We start from the raw sequence: 15,772 nt of genomic DNA, 5'->3' as shown, positions 1-15,772 counted from the left end.
TTGGCAATACTACATGCCCTTAAGCAATGGCACCCTTACCTAATGGGAAGAAAATTAAAGGTAAAAATAGATCATGATAGTCTTAAATACTTTTTGGAACAAAGATTATCTTCAAAAGAGTAGCAAAAATGGGCCAGAAATATGTTGGGTTATGACTTTGTAATCATCTACAATAAAAGGGAAGAAAAATGTTGTTGCAGATGCAATCTCAAGAAGGGATGAGGATGTGGAAGAATTAATATGTCCCATTTATACTATCCAGCCTCATTAGATAACTGAATCAATGGATGAATGGAAGAATGACAAAGAGGTGTGGACACTCATTCAAAAGTTGTAGCAAGATCCCAACACATATGATACATTTATCTAGAAAAATGATTGATTGTGATATAAAGATTGCTTATATATATGTAATAACTCCTAACTCAAACAAAATATTCTTTTGGAATTTCACACCTCTCCTTTAGGAGGGCACTCGGGATTTTTAAAAACTTACCATGTGGTCAAGAAGGAATTTTTTGGGATCGCCTTAAATCTAATATTAAAAATTTGGTGGCAGTATGTTTGGTTTTCCAACAAAATAGAGATGAGACAATTAAGACCCTAGGTCTGTTACAACCTTTAGCGATTCCAAGTTAGCATTGAGAGGAGGTATCAATGGATTTTATCACAAGTTTACCCAAGTCTGGAGGAAAGAGTATCATCATGGTGGTAATTGATATACTTACCAAGTATGCACACTTTTATGCATATCTCATCCTTTCAAATCTAGTACAGTCGTTATTTCATTTATGGAAACAATTCAAAAGCTACATGGAAACCTAAAGATTATTGTAAGTGAAAGAGATCCCATTTTCACTGGAAATGTTTTTACAAAATTATTTTCTTGTCTTGTGACTCAATTATCTCATAGCTCATATTATCATCCTCAATCTGATGGGAAAATTGAGATAGTTAGAAAATATTTGGAAGTATATATTCATTGTTATGTATTTGATAAACAAACACAATGGGTCAAGTGGTTACCTCTATCAGGATGGTGGTATAACACTTCCTTTCATACCACAACAAAAATGGCCCTATATATGGAACTTTATGGATATCATCCATCATCTCTCACATCATCTTTAAGAGAAAATTATAAGGTTCAAGCAATGGAAGACCATGTCGAGCATCAACAACAAGTTCTCCAACTCCTAAAGGATAACCTGACTCTAGCATAAAATCGAACAAAACAACTAGCATATCAGCATCACAGTGAAAAAAAGTTTTGATGTAGGTGATATGTATTTTTATGGATACAACCATACAAAAAAATGTCCCTCGAGCAAGCTAAGAAGGATAATAAGCTATCACCCAAGTACTATGGTTTTTAAAGGTGTTGCAAAAGATTGGTACTATGGCATACAAATTGGAGTTGCCTTCATCTTCCTGAGTACACCCAATTTTCCATGTTTCATGCATAAAGAAGGTTATAGATGACAAACCCTCAGTTCAAACAATAACATTACAACTTGACAAAAAAGGAAACATCATATTGGATCCTAAAGAAGTCACAGAAGCAAGAACCTAACAACTATGGAATTAATAAATTTTAGAGTATCTCATTAAGTGGAAGAACTTACCTACTAATATTCCACATGGGAGTATGAGTCCTTTATACAAAAGCATCTAGAACTACTCAAGCATTGAGGACAACCATTTTTTTGAAGGAAAGGGGCATGTTAGGTATCTATAATATTAGTGTAGCCCCCATATTGCTAATATTGTGCGCCATGTAGCCCCCACATTATTATTGTTGTGCCCCATATAATCCCACTATTTTTATTGTTGTATCCTTACATTATTATTTTTATGTAGGCCCTAAGTATATTGTGACCCTTTAGACTCCTATATATATCAAGGAGGTTGTTTCATTTGTATGATCCAAGAATTGTTCATTTATGTAATGTAAAAGAAGGTTTCCCCCTCAAATTGGTTCATTCTCAAGTCACTGATCTATCTTTTACTTATGTTTCTGCATTATTTTGATTGAGATACATAACATATAATCTATATTTTATGAGAAAAAATTAAATCAACCAAAAAAAATCTCTGTATTCATACATATAATATATTCGTTTCACATTCACAACATCCCATGAAATCATCTCAAAATTATAACACCAATAATTCAATAGCTTTCAATTATTAAAATAGTAAGTGCAATGAAATATCACACATTATGTATGCATTGCCATTACACCAAACACTCACACAATTCAATCAAACATGTGTGTCAAATTCCAATATTCATTGATGCACACTCACAACTCACACATTTACATGATTTGATTTGTCACATTCATTCAATGCATCCCTACATTGAGTCAAGAATACAATAATTATAATTCCAACTCATATGATCTATCATGACAATTTGTAGGGTTAAATCAATGCCTAGATACATCATCTAGTCACCTCACCAAAAATTGTTCAATTATCTAAACACCTTCCTCTTTAGCCCAAACACAACACCAAGAATATACTCTTAGCTTACTAAACAGTCCCCCATGGATACCCGAGGCCTTTCCATTCTCTTCTCAATATTTCCTTAGGAAACCTTTCCTTTTCTTATGGTGCTCCTAGTATCATAAATAAGGTTACATTCCATGGTTCCAACACAATAGGGAGGCCACGAGACACTTGTGCAAGTACTGTAGCCTTTACAAACTCCAACAATATGTGGCATCACACATGGAATCCATTTCATAATATGAATACAAATACTCATACTCATACTCATACTTTACTCTAGTTACTCAATCTTAACTAGCTCAATCATCACATACTAACTCATCAATGCAAAAAAAAAAACTTAATAATATCTACATTTTCCTCACCTAGGTAACATTTACACAATTGCATTCAAATTCCACCGTAAAGATATCAATGAAGATATCAAGAATGACCAATGGAATTCTTACCTAGTTCCCATCATCACTCATGCAATATGTGCATAACCAAATTCAATATACATGTATACCTACCAAAAACGTATCTTATGTTATATAACCAACCAATGCATCATAAGAACCCACATGATCCCTACATCAACATCTTGACAACCTCTCTCCTTGTTGTTTTTCCTTATGTAGGATTTCCATCAACCATTTATATTCATACAATAAATCAAAAACCATATTTAGTTATCATGCCATACTCATTTCATATAACAAAATATCACTCTTAATCAATATGCAACATCACATATATGCACTCTATCACAATTTTTCCCTTAATATGCCTATTCGTGCATATGCATTCCAACTATTCTACTCTCTTACATTCTCAACATTTACATACCTTAAATTACCTACATAGTATTTTTCTAAGTCTAGAGAAATATAAATAACCAAGAGAAGGTTCAAGAAATTATCCCTTTCAACATTTGAATAGCATGGGATTCCACAACATAATTGATCTACTTGATGTCCTGTCTACCAATCACATAATAGATCATTAGCTATGATATTATCACCCCTGTAGAAATAATTGTTTCATATACATAAGTTATACGTGTGATCCAGGTGGATATTGGTGGCCACCTGCCTATTCCACTTGGACACACAAAATTGTTTTTTCTTAGTTTCCTTAATTATAGCACAATTACTATTTTTAGCATTTTTTTGGGTCCTAGACTTCTGGAGTTGTTTTGAGGCCCAAAATGATGTTTTTTTGGGAAATGGGCAAACAAAAATCCTATAATAGGGGACACATCATGCTATTGACTTCTGGGTGAAACCCACTTTAGAAGGATACATTATTGAGTTTGTTGTAGAGGGCCATCAATCTTTCTCTAAGGCTAAGGCCATTTTCAAGTTGGGGCTAAGAGGGAGACTATTGAAGGAAATATTATTGTGGATTAAATTTCTAATGGTAGAAGAATACTTGTTGGAATTCCGTAATCCACCCATGGAATATTAAAACTCAGTACTGGGGGAAGGGCCTAAGGGGAGGGATGCTACCTAACTAGGAACTATGAAAAGATTGGGGAAATGGATGTGGATGAATTCTAGAAGGATAGAGATCTAAAATCATAAAGGAGAGCACAGATAGCTAAAGAATGGTGGGAGAAATATTTGCAGGAGATCCATAGACGAAAAAGGGGGCTACACCAAGCAGGACCAGTGTTGAGCAGCACAAAGGTACAAGAAGGAGAAAGAAGTTGGCTGAAGTTGTGGAGTGATGTGGGTGAAAATAGGGAAAAACCTAGTCCAATAGGATAAGTTGAATTTATCATAGTGACAAAGGTTCATAAAAGCAGTATAGATTCCACCCCGCTAGCAGAAATGAGAATGCCAGAGGAATTGGGCCCTACAAGTTCTGAGGAAATCCTAGAGGATGACATACACTTCAATATGAGAAGATTGTTTTTGGAGAATGAGGTGTCCCCCACGAGTAGTAATTTGTTTCCCAACATCTCAAGTAGTACCTCCCAACCTTCCCTTGGTACTTTATAATAGCTCTGGCCAATTTTTGTCTAAGCTAGTTAAGGTTATTAAGGTCCATAGTGTACACACTACCTACAAGGTTGGTCCCTTTATTGGTAGAAATAGTAATTTCAGTTTGGTTCCCTGAGATCATCACAACTAGGTTTGCAAGTGTTCATACTTGTTCTGTTAATCTAATTGTGTATGGTTGGTAACATGGTGAGATCCTTTACTAGATACCAGGAATTCTCTGTGAAAGGGAATGAAGACGTTAAACAACATTGGTATATGTGTGAGGCTATCTAGAGAGCGAGAAAAACTATAGATCCCATGAAGCTTATCGAATTCCAAACCACTATTCAAGACAAAACCCTGAGATGGTTTTGTTAGTTCCAGTCTTCGCAGCCTGTCACCAGGGATCAAAATGGGCTCTTACTATGTCTGGTTTTTAGAGATGTTTTGCACATGAGTTTTAGTGAAAATAATATCCTAAATATGTCCACCGAAAGAAGCTTAGAAAAAATTTTCCAACGGTATATCGCACTCCCGTAACCGGTTTCTAGATCAGAAGATATGATCAAAATGAATGATTGATTCTCGGTTATGCATGTTTTGATGTCATTTGCTGCACACAAGGACAAGTTTACTACAAAACCAGTTTCTGAAGTAATGGACATGAATTTTACAAAAGTGAAATAGTTTTTGTCAATCACATACCAAATAATAAAAACCTCTTTCTGTTTATGCACTGGTATTACTATGTGGGAGATATGCAGTGATATTTGAAGCCTACATTAAAACAAAACAAATTTTGCATTTGTTTTACTGTTTTAGTCATTGTAGTGCAGCACCATTTTACAACAAATGGAAAGAAATTTTGAAAAACCCAAGGACGTTTCTGTCAACCACGAGCCATATAACAAAAACCTCTTTCATTTTATTCATATGTGTTGTGAATTGGAATATTTGACTAGATCTTTACAGCCTATTTTTACATATTTAAATATTTAGTGGTTTCCTATTTAGAGATTATTTTGTGGCACAGATTCTGAGCAATTGGAAACGAAGTTCCAAAATTTTAGAGAATTTTTTCTCAAACATGACCTTATCTACAAAAACCTCTTTCAGTTTTGTAACAAATGTTATGGTTCAAGAGATACGAGTTCATCTTTGGGCCCTATTTTCAAAAATTTGGTCCAAATTTAATGTAACTAATTCTATCTTGAGAGAGATGGAATGAGCTAATTTTATATATTTTATGAATTTCAGAGTGTAATGGTTTGAATTTTTTAGTAGAGGAAAGTTGCTTTGGACTGTGTAAAGATTTTTCTGAATATTATTTTTAGTGGAGCAGTTTCTGCCCTTTAGATTTCAGATCCATCACGGTGTTTTATGTGTAGCATGTTTTTCTTGTAAATTCATTTCCATGCTTTGTTTTTTCTGCTAATTCTTGTTACAGAATTATCTAAGAGAAGTGGTAGGAATCCATCCATGCAAGATGCTCCTATCACAATGATTTTGTTGTTAAATGTAGTGGTTATATTTACAGAATCCATCCTCTGTTAGATGCTCTATTGAGTAACCCGGTGTTTCTTTTTCTTCTAACACTGCCATGATAGATCCATCCCTTGATTGATGCCTATAGGGCAGCGAGCTTTCTAATCTTTCCTTCTCTCATTTGCATCTTTTATCTGGCTGAACATTGCATTTATTTTGCCCCAAGTTTTCCAGCAGACACTAGCCTCGATTCCATAGTCCAATGGTCCCTTCTCTTGTTGTTTACGACCCAAAACTTTTAAATCAAATCCCCATACCTCATAGCTAGCCTAAGATTCACTTATTGCAGCCACATTTTGTTGGCACAAAGAGAGCCCTCTCTAGTCTAGCAAGGCTAAATGCCAGATTGAAAGCTTGGTCTATGGTTACCTTAGAATTGCCTCTTCTCAGCCTTGAGGTTAATTCTGAGTGCTAACATATTGGCGTTGTTTCCGAGGAATGACATGACAGATATTCTCCGGGAAAGATCATTCAAGTTGCAGATCTGATTACTGATAGTGGACAGTAGTCAGACACATATGAAGGCTGAAATCATCTACTTGATGACTCCATTGTTCGAAATCTCGAGTTTCAAAGTACTGATGGTGGCTCCACTGGCTAAATGAAGGACTTAGATGTTGTTTCTATTTGTTCAAGGTATTCATGTATCGATTTTTCTAATCTTCCTGGTTTTCCTAATCAATTACCAAAAGATGCATATTTTTTGAGCAATGGCCCTAAATTCAATGGGGAAGATCTGACTTTGACTCTTGAACATGTAGCAAATTTCAAAACATTTATAGAATCTCTTAGAGTAAAAAAAGAGGATATTTTTATCAAATTGTTCTATGATTCGTTTCAAGGGAAATGTAGACAATGGATCAAAAGTTTTCCTATCATATCTATTAAGTCATTTGCATATTTTTGGCATATTTTTCTTGAAACATGGATGGAGAAAGAGGAAGAATTCGAAATAAGGCAGCCTATATTCAAGGCTTTAGAGAATGGGAAGATATGTGCACAGATGATGAGGTAGATGAGAACTTTGCTTCATCTCTTTCTTCTTATTTGAAGTCTTGTCGATGTAGCCATGAAGTTAAGCTCAATTTTTTGCAAGAGTTTGCCATCAAAATTGAAGAAGATCTAACTGAATTAGAGACCCAAATACATTCCTAGGATCTGGACTGTCAAGTCCCATTCTTTGGGGAAATTTTCCAGCAGAAGGAAGGAAAGGTAAGGTTGCCCTTGGATGTTTGCATTAATAATTTGTAGCTGGAAGCATGTATTGAGGAGTTGGGGCAGCAAACAGTGTCTAGTTTCTTTGATTCCGTTGCAACATATATGGAAAAAAAAATTCAGTTTGAATAACAAGCCAGATTTCCTTTTACACAACCACACTCAATTTGTGCATGTATGGTTGTCAGCATTAACATTTATGTTCCATGTCAAGCACTCCCTAGCATCATCGTTGCCACAGTTTCTTGATTGGTTGGTCTAGCATTACAACATTACTTGATCTATCAATTTTTCATCAAAATGGGGTAGATTTGTAAATAAATAAGCTGCCCAAGGCAGCATTTCAGTTTTTGGTATTTGTTTATGTACATATTGCAGTATGTATATGTTTTTGGATTGGTATGAGTTTTTTGGGTTTAAATTTGTTTGTGATCATATTTCCCAATGGATGAGGCACTTGTTCTATGGTGTTCTTGACACCTCCAAGGAGCTTCCATCCCCAATAAGGACAATGCTAGTTCCAGTCTTCGCAGCCTGTCACCAAGGATCAAAATGGGCTCTTACTATATCTAGTTTTCAGAGATGTTTTGCACATGAGTTTCAATGCAAATCATATCCTAAGTATGTCCATCAGAAACAACTCGGAAAAAATATTTCCAACAGTATATCACACTCCCGTAACTGGTTTCTGGATCAGAAGATATGATCGAAATGAATGATTGATTCTTGGTTATGCATGTTTTGAGGTCATTTGCTACACACAAGGACAAGTTTACTACAAAATCAGTTTTTGAAGTAATGGACATGAATTTTACAAAAGTGAAATACTTTTTTGTCAATCACATAGCAAATAACAAAAACCTCTATCATTTTATGGATAAGTATTACTATGTCGGAGATATGCAGTGATATTTGAAGCCTACGTTAAAACAAAACAAATTTTGCATTTGTTTTATTGTTTTAGCAATTGTAGTACGATGCCATTTTACAACATATGGAAAGTAATTTTGAGAAACCCAAGGACATTTCTATTAGCCACGAGCCATATAACAAAAACCTCTTTCATTTTCTTCACAGGTGTCGTGAATTGGAATATTTGGCTAGATCTTTACAACCTATTTTTACAGATTTAAATATTTAGTGATTTCTTGTTTAGAGATTATTTTTTGGCACCGATTCCGAGAAACTAGAAATTAATTTCCAAAATTTGAGCATTTTTTTTTCTCAAACATGACCTGATCTACAAAAACCTCTTTCAGTTTTGTAACAGGTGTTATGGTTCAAGAGATATGAGTTCATCTTTGCGCCCTATTTTTAGAAATTTGGTCCAAATTTAATGTAATTGATTCTATCTTGAGAGAGATGGTTGAGCTGAGGGAAAATTTTAAGAACCACCCTAAATTTATATGTATAATAAATGGGCGAATCCCCATGATACATAGGAAAAATGGGAGGCGATTTTATCACTAATATAATATGTATATATATATATTCTTTTGGCGAATCTCTCACCAGATTCTATTATCTTGTAAATTCATGGCGGAACTTTCACTGAATTATAAAATCTTGTAAGATCTTGGAAAATCTTTCACTGAATAATAAACATTGTGAAGTCTTAGTGAATGTTTTGCTAGAGTATGAAACCATATATGATAATAATAAAACATATTCATTAAACTATAATATACTAACATACATGTTTGGAAAAAAGAAACATAATTTTCACTTCCTACAAACAATGTTGCAAGTTTTAGTGGCCATGTTTGTCATGGTAGGAGAGATTAATGTTTTCTATACCACTTTTGGCAAGCTACCACTTTTGCCAACCTATCAAATTTCTTTCTTATCCCATAGACTCCAACTGCGAGATCAACAAAAAAAAAAAACAAAAAACAAAAAAAAACAAAAAAAAACATCAAGTTTGTTTACCCCAACACGCCAACAAGTAGCAAGCCCCAACTATATAATATAATGAAGTAGTAGGTATCCTAAAGGCCTGAAGGGGATCTAATGGAAATAAGGGACCATTTTTAGAAGCCTTCCAATCAATATATAAATATATAAATGTAGATTTATTACTATTTTAATTGGAAATCTTCAATTAAATAATAAAATTTAATTACGTCTCTCCCAATCTAAATTTCTTATTAGTATAATTCACTACCTTCATACCATTTTTAACAACGTTGTAACATGTGGATTAATTTCCCTCTTAGGACAATATGGTGCATTGACCCAACCCCTACAGATCATTACAACAAACCCCCTACAAATCATTATAACAAACTAAGAATAGCAGAGAAGATGAATGGTTGTACGAACCAACATATTTTTCAAATAACTAATCCAAGATCAGTACCTTAACTTTTTCATGAAGATATCATATTGAGAATGTTTGAAAAATGGTGGGAAATCTAGGCAATGACTATCTCTCTTCTACGAGGGTGATGTGGAAAGAGTTAAAATTTCATTGTTTTGATTTTTTTTTTGTTAAATCAGAAAAACCAATATTAATGGAGATATCGGTATTTTTTACTAAATTTTGTGAAGTGGCTAAATGTAGCTTTAACCATTCACCTTAAGATTTTTTTTACAATATAATTTCCTAAGTATATTTAATATCTTCGTTATCATAAAAACCAACCTATATCCATCTTAACTCCACATCTACCACTCTTAGAGGGATGAAATCTATTTATCCCTCCCAGCACTTGGTAGACCCGAAATTAAGATGGATCTAAGCTGATAGAATTTCCCCTTTAAATAGTCTATGCTCACATGAATACCATGGTATTACCATGGGTTATCATAAACCTGGAGCTTAAAAACTACTATTAGTAATTTATAAAAATTAATAAAATTAATAATTGATTTTTATTTTATTTTTTTGATTTTAACCAAGTTAAAATGTTTAAACGACATTAAATTACAAGATCCATTTTTACTTTTGATCTACCAAGCCCCAAGAGGGATCAAATATTTTTTCACTCTATGTTAGTTTGCATATCACAATATTTGATCCAGAGTAAACATGGATCTATGCTAGTTTAATTCCCCCCTTTAAATAGGTTGTGTTCGTAAATATAAGGTGGCCTATGGAGTAAATATAAAAAATGTTCTATTTATTTACCATACGTGTCGTTTATTTATATTTTTATTAATTTACCATACCTCTTTTGTAAATATGGTATTTGGCCCATACGATTCAATTAAATAAAACCTCTTTTTTCAGCCTTCTTAAATAGAAAGAGGGTTATGGACTAAATATAGAAAGAGGTTTTATTTATTTACCATACCTCCACTTTGTTTATATTTTTATTTATTTACACGCTTACGTGTTCATAAATATAAGGTGACATAAGGAGTAAATGTAAAAAAATGTTTTATTTATTTACCATACCTCTCATTTATTTATATTTTTATTAATTTACCGTACCTCTTTTATAAATATGGTATTTGGTCCATATGATTCACTTAAATAAAACCTCGTTTTTTAGCCTTCTTAAATAGAAAGAGGGTTATGGACTAAATATAAAAAGAGGTTTTATTTATTCACCATACCTCTAGTTTATTTGTATTTTTATTTATTTACCATACCTTTGGAGTAAGTATAAAAAGAGCTTTTATTTATTTACCATACCTCCACTATATTTATATTTTTATTTATAACTATCATATATACATTTTCTTGAAAATGAGGATGAATGGAATATTGTAACTCCTAATTTCAAGGGCTAAATTTAATTTTTTTACCCTCTCCCTTAAAATAAGGTGGGCTAACCTCCATACCTAATTTTTTTATAAAATAAATTTGAGGTGATTTGTAACAATGTACTATGATATAAAATATTTGCCCAATAAAAATATAAAACCCCTTAATTTAGCTCAAGGGCGAAAATTCACCCCTAAAATTTTCAATGGTTGAGCTCAACTCCCTTAGTACAGGTATGAGCTAATTGTATATATTATATGAATTTCAGAGTGTAATGGTTTGAAAATTTCAGCAGAGGAAAGCTGCCTTGGACTGTGTAAAGCTTTTTCTAAATATTATTTTTAATGGAGCAGCTTTTGCCCTTTAGATTTGGGATCCATCACGGTGTTTTATGTGCATCATGTTTTTCTTGTAAGTTCATTTCCATGCTTTGTTTTTTCTGCTAATTCTTGTTACAACATTATCTAAGAGAAGTGGTAGGAATCCATCCATGCAAGATTCTCCTATCACAATGATTTTGTTGTTAAATGTAGTGGTTATCTTTGCAGAATCCATCCTTTGTTAGATGCTCTGTTGAGTAACCTGGTGTTTCTTTTTCTTCTAACGCTGCCATGGTAGATCCATCCCTTGCTTGATGCCTGTAGGGCAGTGAGCTTTCTCCTCCTTCCTTCTCTCATTTTCATCTCTTATCTGGCTGAACATTGCATTTATTTTGCCCCAAGTTTGCCAGTAGAAACTAGCCTCGATTCCATAGTCCAATGGTCCCTTCTCTTGTTGTTTTTGACCCACAACTTTTAAATCAAATCCCTGCACCTCATAGCTAGCCTAATATTCACTTATTGCAGCCACATTTTGTTGGCACAGAGAGAGCCCTCTTTGGTCTAGCAGGGCTAGATGCCAGATCGAAATCTTGGTCTATGGTTACCTCAGAATTTCCTCTTCTCAACCTTGAGGTTCATTCTGAGTGCTAACACATTGGCACCACTGCCAGGGAATGAAGTGATAGATCTTCTCCAGGAAAGATCATTCAAGTTGCAGATCTGATTGATGATGGTGGACAGCAATCAGACACATATGAAGGCTGAAATCATCTACCTGACGACTCCATTGTTTGAAATCCCGAGTTTCAAAGTATTGATGGTGGCTCCACTGGCTAAATGAAGGACTTAGATGTTGTTTCTATTTGTTCAAGGTATTCATGTATCAATTTTTCTAATCTTCCTAGTTTTCCTAATCAATTACTGAAATATGCAAATTTTTTGTACAATGGCCCTAAATTCAATGGGGAAGATCTGACTTTGACTCTTGAACATGTAGCAAATTTCAAAACATTTATAGAATCTCTTAGAGTCAAAAAAGAGGATACTTTTATCAAATTGTTCTATGATTCATTTCAAGGGAAATGTAGACAATGGATCAAAAGTTTTCCTATCAAATATATTAAGTCATTTGCAGATTTTTGGCATATTTTTCTTGAAACATGGATGGAGAAAGAGGAAGAATTCGAAATAGAGGTGGCCTCTATTCAAGGCTTCAGAGAATGGGAAGATATGTGCATGGATGATGAGGTAGATGAGAACTTTGCTTCATCTCTTTCTTCTTATTTGAAGTCTTGTTGATATAGGCATGAAGTTAAGTTCAATTTTTTGCAAGAGTTTGCCATCAAAATTGAAGAAGATCTAATTGAATCGAAGACCCAAATACAGTCTCAGGATCTGGACTATTAAGTCCCATTCTTTGGGGACCTTTTCCAGCAGAAGGAAGAAAAGCCCTTGGATGTTTGCATTAATAATTTGCAGCTGGAAGCATGTATTGAGGAGTTGGGGCAGCAAACAAAGTCTAGTTTCTTTGATCCTATTGCGGCATATATGGAAGAAAAAAAAACATCTTGAATAACAAGCCATATTTCCTTTTACACAACCAACTCATTTTGTGCATGTATGGTTGTTAGCATTTACATTTCTGTTCTGTTTCAAGCACTCCCTAGCATCATCGTTGCCACAGTTGCTTGATTGGTTGGTCTGGCATTATAGCATTACTTGATCTATCAATTTTTCATCAGAGTAGGGTAGATTTGTAAATAAATAAGCTGCCCAAGGCAAGCATTTCAGTTTCTGGTATTTGTTTATGTACATATTGCAATATGTATATCTTTTTGGATTGGTATGAGTTTTTTGGGTTTACAATTGTTTGTGACTGTATTTCCCAATGTATGAGGCACTTTGTCTACGTTGTTATTGACACCTCCAAGGAGCTTCCATCCCAAATAAGGCCAATGTTAGTTCCAGTCTTCGTAGCTTATCACCAGGGATCAAAATGGGCTCTTACTATGTCGGTTTTCAGAGATGTTTTGCACATGAGTTTCAGTACAAATCATATCCTAAGTATGTCCATTAGAAGCAGCTTGGAAAAATATTTCCAACAGTATATCACACTCCCGTAACTGGTTTCTGCATCAGAAGATATGATCAAAATGAATGATTGATTCTTGGTTATGCATGTTTTGAGGTCATTTGCTACACACAAGGACAAGTTTACTACAAAATCAGTTTTTGAAGTAATGGACATGAATTTTACAAAAGTGAAAGACTTTTTTGTCAATCACATACCAAATAACAAAAACTTCTTCATTTTATGGACAGGTATTACTATGTCGGAAATATGCAGTGATATTTGAAGCCTACATTAAAACAAAACAAATTTTGCATTTGTTTTACTATTTTAGCCATTGTAGTGCGATGCCATTTTACAACAGATGGAAGGTAATTTTGAGAAACCAAAGGAGGTTTCTGTCAACCACGAGCCATATAACAAAAACCTCTTTCATTTTTATCGCAGGTGTCGTGAATTGGAATATTTGGCTAGATCTTTACAACCTATTTTTACAGATTTAAGTATTTAGTGATTTCCTGTTTAGAGATTATTTTGTGGCACAGATTCCGAGCACTTGGAGATGAATTTCCAAAATTTGAGAAATTTTTTTCTCAAACATGACCTTATCTACAAAAACCTCTTTTAGTTTTGTAACAGGTGTTATGGTTCAAGAGATACGAGTTCATCTTTGAGCCCTATTTTCAGAAATTCGGTCCAAATTTAATGTAATTGATTCTATCTTGAGAGAGATGGTTTAGCTGAGGGAAAATTTTAAGAACCACCCTAAATTTATATGTATAATAAATGGGCGAATCCCCATGATACATAGGAAAAATGGGAGGTGATTTTATCACTAATATAATATGTATATATATTTTTTGGCGAATCTTTCACCAGATTATATTATCTTGTAAAGTCATGGTGAATCTTTCACTGAATTATAAAATCTTGTAAGATCTTGGAAAATCTTTCACTGAATAATAAAACATTGTGAAGTCTTAGCGAATTTTATGTTAAAGTATGAAACCATATATGATAATAATAAAACATATTCATTAAACTATAATATACTAACATACATGTTTGGAAAAAAGAAACATAATTTTCACTTCCTACAAACAATGTTGCATGTTTTAGTGGCCATGTTTGTCATGGTAGGAGAGATTAATGTTTTCTCTACCACTTTTTTCAAGCTACCACTTTTGCCAAGCTATCAAATTTCTTTCTCATTCCATAGATTCCAACTATGAGATAAAAAAAATAAAAATAAAAAATAAAAAAAAATAAACACATCAAGTTTGTTTACCCCAACACGCCAACAAGTAGCAAGCCCCAACTATATAATATAATGAAGTAGTAGGTATCCCAAAGGCCTAAAAGGGATCTAATGGAAAGAAGTGACCGTTGTCAGAAGCCTTCCATTCAATATATAAATGTAGATTTATTATTATTTTAATTGGAAATCTTCAATTAAATAATAAAATTTAATTACTTCTCTCCCAATCTAAATTTCTTATTAGTATAATTCACTACCTTCATACCATTTTTAACAACGTTGTAACATGTGGATTAATTTCCCTCTTAGGACAATATGGTGCAGTGACCCAACCCCTATAGATCATTACGAAAAACTAAGAATAGCAGAGAAGATGAAAGGTTGTACAAACCAACATATTTTTCAAACAACTAATCCAAGATCAGTACCTTAACTTTTTCATGAAGATATCATATTGAGAATGTTTGAAAAATGGTGGGAAATCTGGGCAGCGACTATCTCTCTTCTACGAGTTTGATGCAGAAAGAGTTAAGATTTCATTGTTTTGAATTTTTTTGTTAAATCAGAAAAACCAATATTAATGGAGATATCGATATCTTTTACTAAATTTTGTGAAGTGACTAAATGTAGCTTTAACCATTCACCTTAAGATTTATTTTTACAATATAATTTCCTATGTCTATTTAATATCTTCATTATCATAAAAACCAACCTATATCCATCTTAACCCCACATCTACCGCTCTTAGAGGGATGAAATCTATTTATCCCTCCCAACACATGGTAGACCCAGAATTAAGATGGATCTAAACTGATAGAATTTCCCCTTTAAATAGTCTATGCTCACATGAATGTCATGGTATTACCATGGGTCAATACCATGGGTTATCATAAACCTGGAGCTTAAAAACTACTATTAGTAATTTATAAAAAATAATAAAATTAATAATTGGTTTTTATTTTATTTTTTTATTTTAACCAAGTTAAAATGTTTAAGCGGCATTAAATTTCAACATTCATTTTTACTCTTGAACTACCAAGCCCCAAGAGGGATCAAATATTTTTTCACTCTATGTTAGTTTACATATCGCGATATTTGATCCAGAGTAAAGATGGATCTATGCTAATTTAATTCCCCCTTTAAATAGGTTGCATTCCATGTGAATAC

This window comes from Pinus tabuliformis, chromosome 7 (assembly GCF_031772625.1).
Source record: "Pinus tabuliformis cultivar Carrire ecotype Pingquan chromosome 7, CPIR1, whole genome shotgun sequence".
Classification (NCBI taxonomy): domain Eukaryota; kingdom Viridiplantae; phylum Streptophyta; class Pinopsida; order Pinales; family Pinaceae; genus Pinus; species Pinus tabuliformis.
Note: the sequence above shows the minus strand (reverse complement) of the source record.